General features: G+C 58.5%; 1 protein-coding gene across 12 annotated transcripts in view; it reads right to left on the bottom strand.

The window, feature by feature from the left end:
- CTIF (cap binding complex dependent translation initiation factor) overlaps positions 1-13,186 on the bottom strand; it is a 284,906-nt gene extending 271,720 nt beyond the window's left edge. For 2 of the 12 annotated variants that reach the window (XM_072734794.1, XM_072734796.1), the window contains exon 1: positions 12,872-13,186. The gene's annotated coding sequence lies outside the window, so the exon portion shown is untranslated. Of the gene's footprint in view, positions 1-11,877; positions 12,201-12,339; positions 12,533-12,871 lie in introns of those variants that run through there. The other 10 variants (XM_072734798.1, XM_072734799.1, XM_026006037.2 and 7 more) reach the window with 8 other exon arrangements.
- Between the last annotated feature and the right edge of the window lie 207 nt (positions 13,187-13,393).

Below are 13,393 nucleotides of genomic sequence, written 5' to 3'. Positions count from 1 at the left end.
GTCACCGAGGAGAAAGCATCCAGCCCTGATGTGACTTGCCTGAGGTCACCCAGGTCACTAGCGGCAGCCCCCAGGCCGAGTGACCTTTTCAGATCATCACAACGTGTCAATCTCTGCATGTGATGCTTCAGAGGCAAAACTCAAGGAAAACTGACTAAACCACCTACTGGCGATTGCCTTTCATCCTCGGCAGGGCAGGGTGACGTGGAGATCCGTAAATGGGCAAGCCGGGCTCCGCGCTCTGCTGCCACCGCCACCGACGGGTTTTCAAGCTGGAGAGCCACTGGGATGAGCAAGCGCTTTCCTGTTTCTACAACAGGTGCTTCGCTACAAAACATGTGTCTTCTCATGGGGCAGGGACCCTGTGGTGGGCACTGCCCTGGTCCTGTGGTCTATCCACAGGCGACTCGGATGAGGGTGGTGTCAAAGTGCTCAGGATCTCAGAGAACACACTGCATGAGGCCCCAAGGATGATAGGAGGGACAGCGAGGGCCACGTGCCCTAAAGATTGACAGACAAGGGATACCCACGGGGCTCAGCGATGGAGCATCTGCCTTCAGCCCAGGGCATGATCGTGGAGTCCCAGGAACGAGTCCCATGTCAGGTTCCCCATAGGGAGCCTGCTTCTCTCTCTGCCTGTGTCTCTGCCTCTCTCTGTGTCTCTCATGAATAAATAAAATCTTAAAAAACAATAAAAAAAAAAAAAGATTGACAGGCCAAGTGCTGGGGAGGAGGCCAGATACAAAAAGAGAATAAAGCCCTGTCCAGGGGTGGGTTTGCCCCCAGGGGCCCAGGCAGGCACCTGCAGCCCAGGCTGTTGGTCTGCAGGAAGGGGCAGTGCTTTGGGGAGGGGAAGGCAGCACCCACAGCCTTCCCGGCCAGCACAGACACAAGCGCTGACCCTGCAGGACCCAAGCTATGTAGGCCACGCCAAGGGGCAGCTTCCTCTTTGGATCCCGTAGCAGTCTGCCATCAGCCGGCCCTCAGCACCTCAGGCATCTTGGGGCCCGTCGTCTGGGCCACCTGCCTCGGGACAACTCCGGCTGTCAGCTGTGGGGCTGCAGACGGGCTATTGGGGGCATGGGGTGCAGAACCCACCATCGAGACCCCGCAGCAAAAGGCAGCACAGGGCACCTGGGGTCCTACGCCCCAACGACACCTGTGGGTTAAGAAATAATAATCACTAGGAAAGGGAAAACTGCACTGCAAGAAAGCAGATTGGCTGCCAGAGCCGGGGGTGTATTTTTTTTTAACTTCAATAATATTGAGGTGTAAACAGTTGTTTCTCAATAAAGCTGACAACTCCCCAAATAAGTAAAAAAAAAAAAATTGAAATTTGTTAAGTCACATCAATGCTGACCCAGCCATAACTCTCCTCCTCCCCACTGCCTTGTCAGAGGTCTCACCTCTTCCTGTAAATGAGGCAGAAAACACCAAGACTCCCTTTCTCCGCCTCCATGGAGCTGAGGTGTCAGTTGCTACCTATCCGTCTTCAATGGGATTTGCTGGAAATTCTGGCAGAGGGATTCAGGGAAAGGTTTTGATGCTTGATAAATTAAAATGCAAGGAGAAACTTACTCTCCTGCCTGCCTTCAGACACAGTCCAGGAGAACATGATGTATGGAGCAGGGGCAGCCATGCTGTGACCATGAGGAGACAAGCCCAAGGACAAAGGCCAAAATGCCAACGATGGTTGCCTGTAAAGTTAGGATGAATCCTTGAAATGATCCCTGACCCAGTGAGTGAATGAGCCAACCCCAGAGCCCCTCGCTTCAGATGTCTGGCTCTGTTGTCTGTAAACACCCTGGTTTTTAACCGTTCTTTAGCCTAGTGTTCTTTTGAACTTGTAGCCGTGTAGCTGGAGAATATCCAACAAGCCTAGTGGTTTCCATCTCTCTAACCTTCCACCTCCAAATCCAACCTCAAAATTGAGATCATGGGGAGACAGACAATAACTCCTTGTGGCTGGAAGCTGAGGACCCGTCAGTGCTTTGAGTCCACAGTCCCCCCATTAAAGGCTTTCCTCTCTAGCCTCTAAGCAAAATGGGGAAACAGCTGCCTGTTTCCTTGTAGCCACTCCCATCCACAATCTCTGCGGCAGAAAGAGTTGGTAACAGCATCAGGAGTGGCCTACACGCCACCCCTGGTCCAGGACTGTCCCAGTTGACGGCTGTGTCCCAACATGACTATTAATAGCACCCCCTTCACCGTCCAACGTGTCTGTGTTTGGACACCCATGTCTACTGGCCCTGTGGCGGCTGCTTTGGCACACTCCTTTCCCCCTACCCGGGACATCCCGCCTTATGCAAACATGAGGCCATTCTGTCTTCCCACCAAAACAACGATGGGAGGGAGGGACCCTTCCAGGTTCCCCCAATTCCTCTTCCCACAGCAGGTGCCAGGGTTTGCCTGCCAAACCGCCTCAAACACTCACGGTGGGTGGGGGGGAGGGCCTTAAGCCAAAAGGTTTCAGGCAAACCAGCAGAATGTGAGCCTAGGGAAGAACTTTTGGGGGCCAGGGGATGGAGGAGGAAATAGGAACAGGGTGCTTTCCCGGAATCCCTGACCCTCACCACGGCACCGGGCCAGCAGCGGCCCTGTGTGGAACTGGGGGTGCCCGTGCGGACATGCAGCCGGCTGAGACAACCTCGCTGCCCAGGCAACTTCCACTCAGCATAACCCAACGTGGTGCCTGGGGCATCTAGGAACCCCACAGACCCCAACCATCCTGGGAACCAGAAGAACCTGAGGACAGCCCAGGGCACTGCAGGCAGACCCCAAACACTGGTTATGAAGCCCCATCCAGTTTGGTGGCACACCAGGATGTGGAGTTCCCAGCTGACACTTTCTTAAGCTCCTGATTCAGACTCCTAAGCCTCCCAGCTAATGACCCAGGAACAGGGCAAAGGCCTTGGCTTCTCAGCTCTCAGCCTCCCCAGGAGGCAGGCCCTAAAAGGGAACAGCGCTGGGAATGTCAGCTCCGCCTACCCCAGATGGAACCACACACATTCTTTCTGAATAACTTTGGGACTCAACTGTCACAAGGACTGTTAGGCATCTCCCCAGTCTCTGCCTCCTTGTCCCTCTCCCTCACAGATGTCACTTTTATTTAAGGAGGTACACAGAGAGGGCCTAGCACTGTGCCTGGCACCTAACAGATACTTGAGAAACCTCAGCTCCCTGCACCAGAGTCCAGAGTCATTTACTTATAAGCTGAAATGCATTGTGGGTGTTGGAGGAAGGAACCTGCAATGCGTGCTGTTGCTTCTCCCGTGTTAATCTGAAAAGCACTGAGCCAGAGCTTCTCAAAACGTCTACATCACAGACTGTGCCCATGCAGCCAACGTGGCTAACCGCATGCCCATCTGCAAAAACTGCCTCCGTGCTCAGTAAGTTAGGATGGGACTCGGCTGGTTGCTCGCTCACAGAACCTCAGCCTTGACAAATCAAGGCCCTTCCCGCAGAAACCAACAGGATGGTGAAGGGCCTGGAAAATGTCTCTCACCCCAGCCACAGTGGTTTTGGGGAGAAAGGGCTGGGTCCTGCCGGGGGCTTCTGTAAGGCCTTTCCAGCTTGAAGGCCAAAGCCTTCCAACAAGGGATGAGGGACAGGATGGGGACAGGATGGACGCAGGGGACGGGGCTGCCTCACACAGCAATATGCCCCAAGCCACGGGAAGCACTGGAGCAAGTGCTAAGATAGTCAGGATTCTCCCACCAGCTAGGAGATCCCCTGGGCAACTCGAAGAAACGTGGTCCCTGGTTTGAAGTTCCAGGAACCTGGGCAGGGGAGGTGATGTGGTACCCAGTCCGCGGGACCAGCTGCAGGGCGGAGTCTGCATACGGCACCCTTAGGGGAACCTGGACAGAAGCCTCCATAAGGACGTGTCCTGAGTCAACGGTAGGAGAGAACATTCTGGCCTTCCTGGACAGGCTCCTCGGCAGGCTTCTGCTAAGAGATGAAGCCCCAGGGCAGGAACACTCCTTTGCAGGCACTGGCATGGGGTGTCTCAGAGGCCCTTTCAAAAGGTTCCCAGTAAGGCCTCTCTCTCCTCCTCCTGCTCACTCAGGCCACCTGGGTCCTTCAGCATTCTCTCCACAGTGGCAGACACTCAAATCAGTGAAGGGTGAGGAACCCAGAATCTTACTCGTGCTCCTGGCAGCTGAGAGCTGGGGGGGGGGCCTGGTCCCTGGAGGCTTTATCTGCTAACTCCTCCCTCTCGGGGGCCCGTATTTGTGGTGGACATCCAAATCCATAACAGGCCTGAGGTATTCTTTAGTTTCCAGGGTCAATTTTTTCCCCCTCCAGCGTGGGGATCCGGGCGGAGACTGCCAAGCTCCCCCTCCCCCACTCCCATGCCAACGGGCTGACGTCTCTTCCATCCCCTCTCCAAGTGTGCAATACTTTGCAGGGGCCCGGTTTAGGGAGGGCTCTCCATTCCAATTGCCATCTGGTCTCCTGGAGGACACGTTGCCAGGACTCAACCTCCTTTGGTTCTGAGACCAGTATACTCACCCCTCAGCCACCCCAACCCCCCAGAATGGCCCAAGTGGAAGCTGACTGTCCACATTTAATGTTGGGTGCCCCAGGTGCTTCCCTGCCATTCTCTGAGATCAGCTCGTCTTTGAAAGGATGCTAGTTATATTTTATACAGCATTTCTAGGTGCTTGGTAATTGGAAGATTTTCAAGTTTTTTACTCCATTGTGGCACTAAAAATATTCGAACTCGGGGTTGGGATACCCTCTTCGGACTTGCTCAGGAGAACCTTCCCTGGCTGAGCTCCCTCCCCAAACAAGGAACTCTGGCCACATCCCTGCAGATCCACACACAGAGGTGGAACACCTACTATGTGCCAGGCGCTATTTCAGGCCCTGAAGGCCCCAAACCATAAAGGCTGGAGTTCTGCCTAAGACCCATCAGCTCTCTGGAAATGCAGTGTGGCAAGAAGCATCCACAACACTCAGCTACTGAAATGGCACACCGCGACCTGCGCGTGACCTGCGCACGTAGTGAAAGCTTTTTAGTGGCTTCATGTGTCCACGTCTGGGAGCCACCACGCTGCCCACTCCTCCGAAGCCGGGTCCAGTCCCCTCTGGCCTCTGCTCATGCCCCAAGGGCCTGGAACACGGCTCTGCTCCACAGGGATGTTGCAAATGAAACAGCCTGGCCCCTAACTCTCCAGGCTCCCAGCTGAGGCGTGCTCTCAGCTGTCGCTGGAGGCTGCCAGCTGGGCCTCCAGCATGACACAGCATCCCCGCCGCTTCCCTGAGACAGCGCCCGGCATGACAAAGGATTCTCTGACAATGGGAGGAAGAGGTCTTTTATTGTCTCCAGCAGCCCCCACGGGATCCAGGCAGATCTCTCCCACTCCCACAACCCCAGCTCCTGCCCACACACACGTCCCCGGGGGGGCTGCCCTGCACACTGTACCGTCTATAAGCCAGCTCCTCCTCGGGACTCTCCTGCTGGCAGTTCAAATCCCACACATCTGGGGTGGAGCTCACGAGGTCCTCCTTATCGCCCTGACCTCAGGTGACCTGCTCTGGCAACCAGAGGTACACACCGGGGTAAAGGCTGCCATCCACCCTATCCGTGAGGCCAGAAACCTGGGAATCACTGGGACTTCTTTATTCCTCCAAGCTAAGCAATCACTGCAGCCTTTGGTCCCCAAATGTTTATACTACGTAGCCGCCTTGCCTCCATCCCCCTACACACAGCCCTGGCTCCAGGCCTCATCCCTGGATACGGGATGGAATCTGTCATTGCCTCCTTGGCCCAGCAACCCCTTGGCTCTCTGGGTCACATTCCCTTCTGACCCACAGCAGCGTGCCTCAGCTCTGCTCAACTCCCCATCCTCCATGCTCCACCTGCGGTCTCGAAGCCAAGGTCCTCGGCCAGGCTCATAAAACCCCGCGCGGATCCGTGCCCTATCTGCCTCTCCAGCTCTGAACTTGACCTTCTTGCCACTATCTCTCGCTATGCCCAGACAGCCTCAGGTCTCCCCTCTTAAGCACATGCTGTTCCTTTCTGCTTCCATCTCCTTTCCTGACTAACTGCTTTTTATCCATTTGCTTTTGGCTTCAGTGCGGTCTCCTTTAGGAAGCCCTCCCTGATCTCTGAGGCTAGAACGGATGCCTCTTGACCAAGCTGCTGTATTTCTCAACCACTGTGCTCAGAACCCAACTTCCCCTTTATAGATTTTTGGGCCATTGCCCCAATTTAAAACCTATCCTAGGCCCTCCATGACTGCAGACCCACTCCCAAAGTCACCTCTTTCACAAAATCAACCCAACTGGCCTCTGTTCCCATATTGCTGCTCTGATAACTGTCTCCCATAATTTATCCATCGCAGCCCTGAGTAAGTTAGTCAGCACTTGGGTCTGACTCTGTGCTGGATCTGAGCTAACGGTTGGCATAAAAAGTTCTAAAAAATTGGATGTGCTCCACTCGCCAAACTGTAACGACGGTGTGACACCATGAACCACCCCAATCCTACGCACTGGATTTGAAGTCTGAAGACCTGGTTTCAGATCCCCACTCTACTTCTTCCTGGTGACTTGGGCATGTCAGTAACCTCGGAGGCTCAGTCTCCTTGTGTACAGAAAGGGAATAATGCTGACAGCCTCGCATGGTTATGGTCAAAAGCAGATGAGATCATTGGTGTGAATTACTCTGCAAACCGTAAACCCAAATCAAGTGTAGTCCCCAGTGCCAACCAACCTCCATCCAACTCCACTACCGTCACCAGTAGTTTTTATATTTACTGAGTTAGGCGGGGATCAAATGAAAGCTTTGGGTCCTCTTCCTAAAAAAATATGTGCACACCTAACAGCTTTGCAAACACTTTCAGGAGGTTGCAGAGGACCCTGCCATCAGAAGGGGAAGCCAAAGACCAAACCTAAGTGTACTGGGAAGCCCCCAGGCATACCACCTCTCACAAATCTATGCCCTCGGCTGGGTTCCTGGATGCCAGAGGCAAAACGTAAGGCAGGGAAGGGTAGTCTCAAGGGAAAAGCATCTTAAGACTAAGAGGTGAATTCCAGAACCAGAGGAAAGCAGAGAGGAGAGAGTAGCATTCTTGCTCTTTGGGAAGTGAGAATCTCACACTTTCTTCAGAAAGCATCACAGTATTGGAAAAGGAAGGTTGAAGCAGGCATGGAAATCTGGACTTTCTAGTCCCAACTCTGCCAAGGGCTCCCAGTGACTGGGCAAGTCATTTCATCTCGATTGGCCTCCGGCTCTTCACACAGAGATCAGCTCTGGGTGCATCTGTTTCCCCGCACCCCCCCCCCCCACCCTATCCTGAACCACAGCTTTGGCCTGGGTTTAATTCAGAAACAAGAGGCAGATGTCGACAGTCAGCGTGCTGATAACTGAGGGAAAAGGCCACCATCACAGCACTGCTCTGCAGTAAACTGTGTAGAGCAGGAGGCTGGACAGCAGAAAAGCGGGACGAGTAAAACAACTGAGCCCAGGTGACTAGGTTGGCAGTGAGGCCAAGAGGTGGACGATCCCCCAAAAGAACATCGGGGGAAGCTGCCACATTATCGGGAAAGCTATGTAGCAATGCCATCACATTTGGAAAAATCCCAGAAGCTGCGATTCGCCCGTCTGTTTGAACCTCCTGTTCTCTCTCTAGGCTTGGGATTCTCTCTCCATCCTCCCTACCACCTCCTGCTCCCTCCTTCATCATCAGAATGGCAAACAATGGAACCTCAAGACAAGGGTACTGGACTCCCAAGCTGATACGAAATTGAGACGACAGTGTCGGGGGCCCAGGAGTGAGTTTGGGAATGAACAGATAAAAAGCAGACCCACAGCAAAACATCCCGACCCACCTGTACGACAGAAACTATTAAACCCAGGAAGGGCCTGAGTGAGACCTTGGCCAGAGCCGCAGCCTATCACTGAAGAGAGCCTGCCAGGGCCGCGGGTAGCCCAGCAGAGCTGGGGCAGAACCAGGGAGAAAAAAACGTGTCAGCTCCTCACTGCTCTGCGGAGTACCCCACTGGTTGACTTCCAGGTCACTTCCCTCCCGCTGCCTAACTTCCACGGAAGGACATACCTGCAGACACACCTGGGAGGGTGTGAACCAACCGCCCCAGGTCCATGCTAACAAGGGTCGGAAGGCTGTGCTTCCTCTGCCTTTGCTCTAGGATAGGAACTGGCATCACACATCCTTCCCACCAACATGTGTGAAGTTGACTAAGGCTCAGGGTGAGTGCTCTATAGTATTTATGATTTGTTCTCTCCTGTAGGCTGTGAATCATCCATTTTACTGCATTATAACGTAGCTATTTCTACTCTACTATCTTTGTGTGCCCCCAAACAGAGTAGAGTAGCTAGCCTAAGGTAGGTGTTCAATAAACATATGCTGGATTTAAAATCTTAACGTTTATCTCCACAGCTAGAATATGCTTTTGGCAGGCAGGGATCGTGTGTTCAATTTTCTTTGCACACGCTTCCAAGACACAGAAACATGTAGGTGCCCAATACATAATCGTGACTGATTAGTTGGTCAAACATAATACACCCTCCAGGCTCAGGCTGAGCAACCTTCCGGTACATGAACTCTGAAAAATACATTTGGGCATGTGGGAGCTCTTTGCTCTTTCAGGGCTTCTCTATCCCCAGAGAAGCAGGGGGCAGGGGTATCACCTAGGATGGTTTCTCAGAGATCTACACTTTTTTTTTTTTTTAAGATTTTATTTATTTGGGATCCCTGGGTGGCTCAGCAGTTTAGCGCCACCTTCAAGCCCAGGGCCTGATCCTGGAGACCCAGGATGGAGTCCCACTTCGGGCTCCCTGCATGGAGCCTGCTTCTCCCTCTGCTTGTGTCTCTGCTTCTCTCTCGCTGTCTCTCTGGGTCTCTCACAAATAAATAAATAAAATCTCTTTAAAAAAATTGTTATTTATTTATTTGAGAGACAGAGAGCGAGCACAAGTAGGGGGAGGGGCAGAGGGAGAAGCAGGTTCTGTCAGAGCAAGGAGGCCAATGATGGGGGCTAGACCCTGGGAATCATGACCTGAGCTCAAGGCAGATGCTTAACCGACTGAGCCACCCAGGCACCCTAGGGATCTACACTTGATTTATTTTTTTTTTTTTAAGATTTTATTTATGGGATCCCTGGGTGACACAGTGGTTTGGCGCCTGCCTTTGGCCCAGGGCGCGATCCTGGAGACCCGGGATTGAATCCCACGTCGGGCTCCTGGTGCATGGAGCCTGCTTCTCCCTCTGCCTGTGTCTCTGCCTCTCTCTCTCTCTCTCTCTGACTATCATAAATAAAAAATTAAAAAAAAAGATTTTATTTATGTATTCATGAGACACACAGAGAAAGAGGCAGAGACACAGGCAGAGGGAGAAGCAGGCTTCCTGTGGGGAGCCCGATGTGGGACTCGATCCCAAGACCCCATCCCCAGACTCAGGACCACAACCTGAACCGAACGCAGATGCTCAACCACTGAGCCACCCAGGTGCCCCCAGGGATCTATACTTTAAAGCAATGGTTTTTGAAACCAGTACTGAAACCAGTAAGGACACTGAATCCACGAGCACACTCATATGAACACAGGCATGTGTTGCATAAACATAGATGCCATACGGATTTATTATGCGCAGGTATGATTCTGGGATAGCGGACGTATCAAAGCTGATAACCACTTACCATTAGCAAATTATCAGATAAGTAATAATAACAGCAGTGCAGACTTCTGTTCTTTAATGGCTCTTCTCATTAGAACTGGTAGCAAATAAAAAGTGTTTTGACAAAGGATAAATACCAGTATGATTTACCCCCTCCCTCAGGTTCAGTACTTCTGGGGGCACCAAGACCTACTCTCAAAAAAAACCCAAACAGGGGCACCTGGGTGGCTCAGAGGTTAAGCATCTGTCTTTGGCTCAGGGCATGATTTCTGGGTCCTGGGATAGAGGTATGCATCCCCCACCCCTCCCTGCATGGAGCCTGCTTCTCCCTCTGCCTGTGTCTCTGCCTCTCTCCGTGTGTCTCTCACGAATAAACAAATAAAATCTTAAAAACAAAACAACCACCCAAACACATGCACACAGGCCACTGCTTAAAATTAAAAGCTATAGGCCTGGAGGAGAAATCGTAGGACTTCAGAAAGGAGGAAGGGAGGTCTTCACCCCCGCCCCCCACCCCCAGAGACCTTGGGCAAATCACGGCACTATTTGAGTCTCAGTGTGCTGGTCTGTAAAATGGGGTTACTAACCCCTCACCTCACCTCACAGGACCCTCTTAATAAATGTGATGATTCAAAGTGGGGGTAGAGGGTGGGAGAACACCCTGCCAAGTCATACAAACATAGTAGTATCATTGAAGTCTGTTAATCACCGATGACACTGTACCCCAGAATGCGTTACAAAATTACTGCCTACAAGCCTGCATTATCTAGGACAGACACCGGACACACCAGAGATGATCTGTGTGTAAATCGAACCCTGTTTCAAATACTCAAAGGGAGTTTCCTCAGGCAACCCGAGCGCGTCCTGCGAGGCCGCACGGCTGGCGTCTGCCGGTGCATCCTGTTCCCGTGTAACTGGGTTCTCCGGGGAGCCTGGCGATTTCCGCGCGGGCCGAGCCTGCTCCAGGCCGGGGTTCCTGAGGTTTTCAGGCCGGAGCCCGCGCGGGGCAGGAGGAACCCGGCCCGGACAGCCGCGGCCCTCCCCGGGCTCGGGGACTCTCTCCTCCGGCTCCCGCGGCGGCGGCGCTCGTGCTGTGTCACCTTCGCCCACCGAGGCTGCAGCCGCCTCGGGGCCCGCAGCTCCAGGCCTCCCCGGCTGCGCGCCGGCCCTGGGCTCGGGGCGGGACCCCAGGCCGCACGGACCCGCGGCGAAGGCGGCCTAGGACGGCGGCCCGCAGCGGGGGGGGGGGGGGGGGGGCAGGCGGGGGGCAGCCGGGGAGCAGGCGGGGGGTGGGGACAGGCGGGGGGCACGTGGGGGGCCAGGCGGGGTGCAGGCGGCGGGGGGGGGCAGGCGGGGGGCAGCCGGGGAGCAGGCGGGGGGTGGGGACAGGCGGGGGGCACGTGGGGGGCCAGGCGGGGTGCAGGCGGGGGGGGGCAGGCGGGGAGCAGGCGGGGGGTGGGGGCAGGCGGGGGGCACGTGGGGGGGGCAAGCGGGGGGCAGCCGAGGAGCAGGCGGGGGGGCAGCCGGGGAGCAGGCGGGGGGGTGCAGGCGGGGGGCAGCCGAGGGTCAGCCGGGGGGCAGCCGGGGGGGGGGGCGGCAGGCGGGGCCTGGCGGGCCGCGCGCTGGGTCTCCAGGACCAAGACCTGGAAGCGGGTGCACAGGGCGCGCTGGTCCTTCCTCCCCAGGGTCCCCGCGGCAGCGGCGCGCGCCGGGCAAGGGTCCACGCGGGCACCCCGCCTCGCCGAGGAGGCTGCGGGCCGCCGGGTCCGGGGGCATCGGGGCCGCGGAGGGAGGCCGCGCGCGTGGCCCGGGACTCCGTCGCGCACCCGGCGCACCCGCCTCTGCAGGGGCTCCCCGGCCGCGCAGCCGCAGCCCCCCCAGGCCGGGTCACCCGGCCGCGTGCGCGCGCGGACACACGCGGGACTAGGAGCCCGACCGCGACCCCGAGCCGCGGCTGGTCGGGCCCACGCGCGTCCCCAGCGCCGCGCCAGGCCCCCCCGCCCGCCCCCCGCGCACGGCGCTACACACCCAGCTGGGCGGGGAGGCGACGCACAGGCCCCCGCAGCCCCCTCCCCGCTCACACCGGCCGGAGGAGCGGTTCCGAGCTCCGATGGTCTCTCCCCGTCAGGGTCGGGGCGTGCCCAGCTCGCGCCCGCGGGCCCGGGACCACCACCGCCGCCTGTGCCCCCTGTGCCCCCGCCCCTGCCCCCACGACCGCGTCCGGCACCGTCACCTGCTCCTCGTCCAGAAGAGCCCGGGCCGGAGCCCACCCCGCGGCCGCTCGGCCACCGGCCGCCGCGAGCCTGTCACCTTAGCCCGCTCCGCCGGGACCCATCCCCAGGCCCGGTGACGCCGCGGCGGCGGGGATGACAACAAGGGGCCGGCAGCCGGCAGCCAGCGCCGAGGGCGAGGTCCGAAGGGCGACCGCAGAGACCCCGCCGATTCGGGTTCCCGCTCGGCGCCCATCCCCCGCGCCCCGCGGCCCGCGCTGCCGGCGACCGGGGAGGGTGCGGCCCGTCTAGACGACAGACATCCCCGCGCCGCGGCGACGGGCGCGCACACCCCGCACGGCCCCCGGACACAGCCGCCGCCGCGGAGGGAGGGGCCGCCGCAGACCCCGGCCCGGGTCGCTGCGGGGCCGCGGGCGCGGCGTCTCGGGCCGCCCGGAGTGGCCGCCCGGGGCCGCGCTCCCTACCTCGGCGGAGCGCGGTCGAACAGCTGCAAGTTTGGCCGCGGCTAAAGCAACTGCCTGATGCGGCCAGTGCGGGCTCCGACACAAAAGGGAGCGATCACGCTCGCTCGCCGCCGCCCCCCGCCCCCCGCCCCCGGCTCGGGACCCGGCACATGACAGCGGCTACACCGCGCGGCTCCGACGCGGGTCGGGCTCCAGCCGTGCGCCCCCGAGAGCGCCCTCTCCCCGGGGGCCCCAAGGCCACGGCTCGCCGCCGCGCTGGGAGCCCTGCGGGGGGCCTGGGGCGCGATCCGCGAGCGGGAGGGCGTCGGAGGCCGGGCGCGGGGCGGGGGGCGCGGGCGCGGGCGCGGGGCGCGGGGCGGGGGGCGGGCGCGGGGCGGGGGGCGCGGGGCGGGGCGCGGGGGGGCTAATTGTTGCGGCCGCTCTCCCGGCTGTATCCATAAGCACGCGCACGTCACGCAGCCTCCCGGCGGGTCCCCGAATCGATCCGCAAGCCGAGCTGACTCAAGCGGGCGGCGGGCGGGGGGATGCTCACCTCGGGGCTCCTCCGGCCGCGCTCCGAGTCCGGGTCGGGGGTGGGGGAAGGGGGCAGGGAAGGGGAAGGGAGGGAGGAGGCTCCCGAGAGCCGACTCCTGCCGCGAGTTCCGCGCGTCCCGGCCGCAGAGGGGATCGGGCGCCCCAGCGCACCAGCCCAGCCGAGAGGGGAGGGAGGGAGGGGGAGGGAGAGAGGGAGGGAGGGGCGGGTGGGGGGGGAGGGAGTAGAGGAAGGAAAAAAAAACCGATCCCTGCTCTGACACAGGGAAAGGGAATGCAGGAGAGTGACGTCCCGGCCCCGCCCTCCCCTCCGGCCACGTGCGCGGGCTTGAAAGGAAGAGGGCGGCGCGGGGCCTGCTGGGTAATGTAGTCCGCCTTTCTTTGCGGGGATGGCGGGCCCGGGGGAGCGCGGCGCGGCGGGGACGCGGGGATGCCGCCGCCGCCCCCTCCCCGCGACCGTGGCGCGGCGCGGCGGGGGGGCCTCCGCGGGGGGCGAGCTGGGGGCTCAGGCGCGGTCCGGGCT

The sequence above is a fragment of the Vulpes vulpes genome, chromosome 13 (genome assembly GCF_048418805.1).
Source record: "Vulpes vulpes isolate BD-2025 chromosome 13, VulVul3, whole genome shotgun sequence".
Lineage (NCBI taxonomy): Eukaryota > Metazoa > Chordata > Mammalia > Carnivora > Canidae > Vulpes > Vulpes vulpes.
The sequence above is the reverse complement of the archived record's forward strand: the minus strand, read 5'-3'. Positions and strand labels throughout refer to the sequence as shown.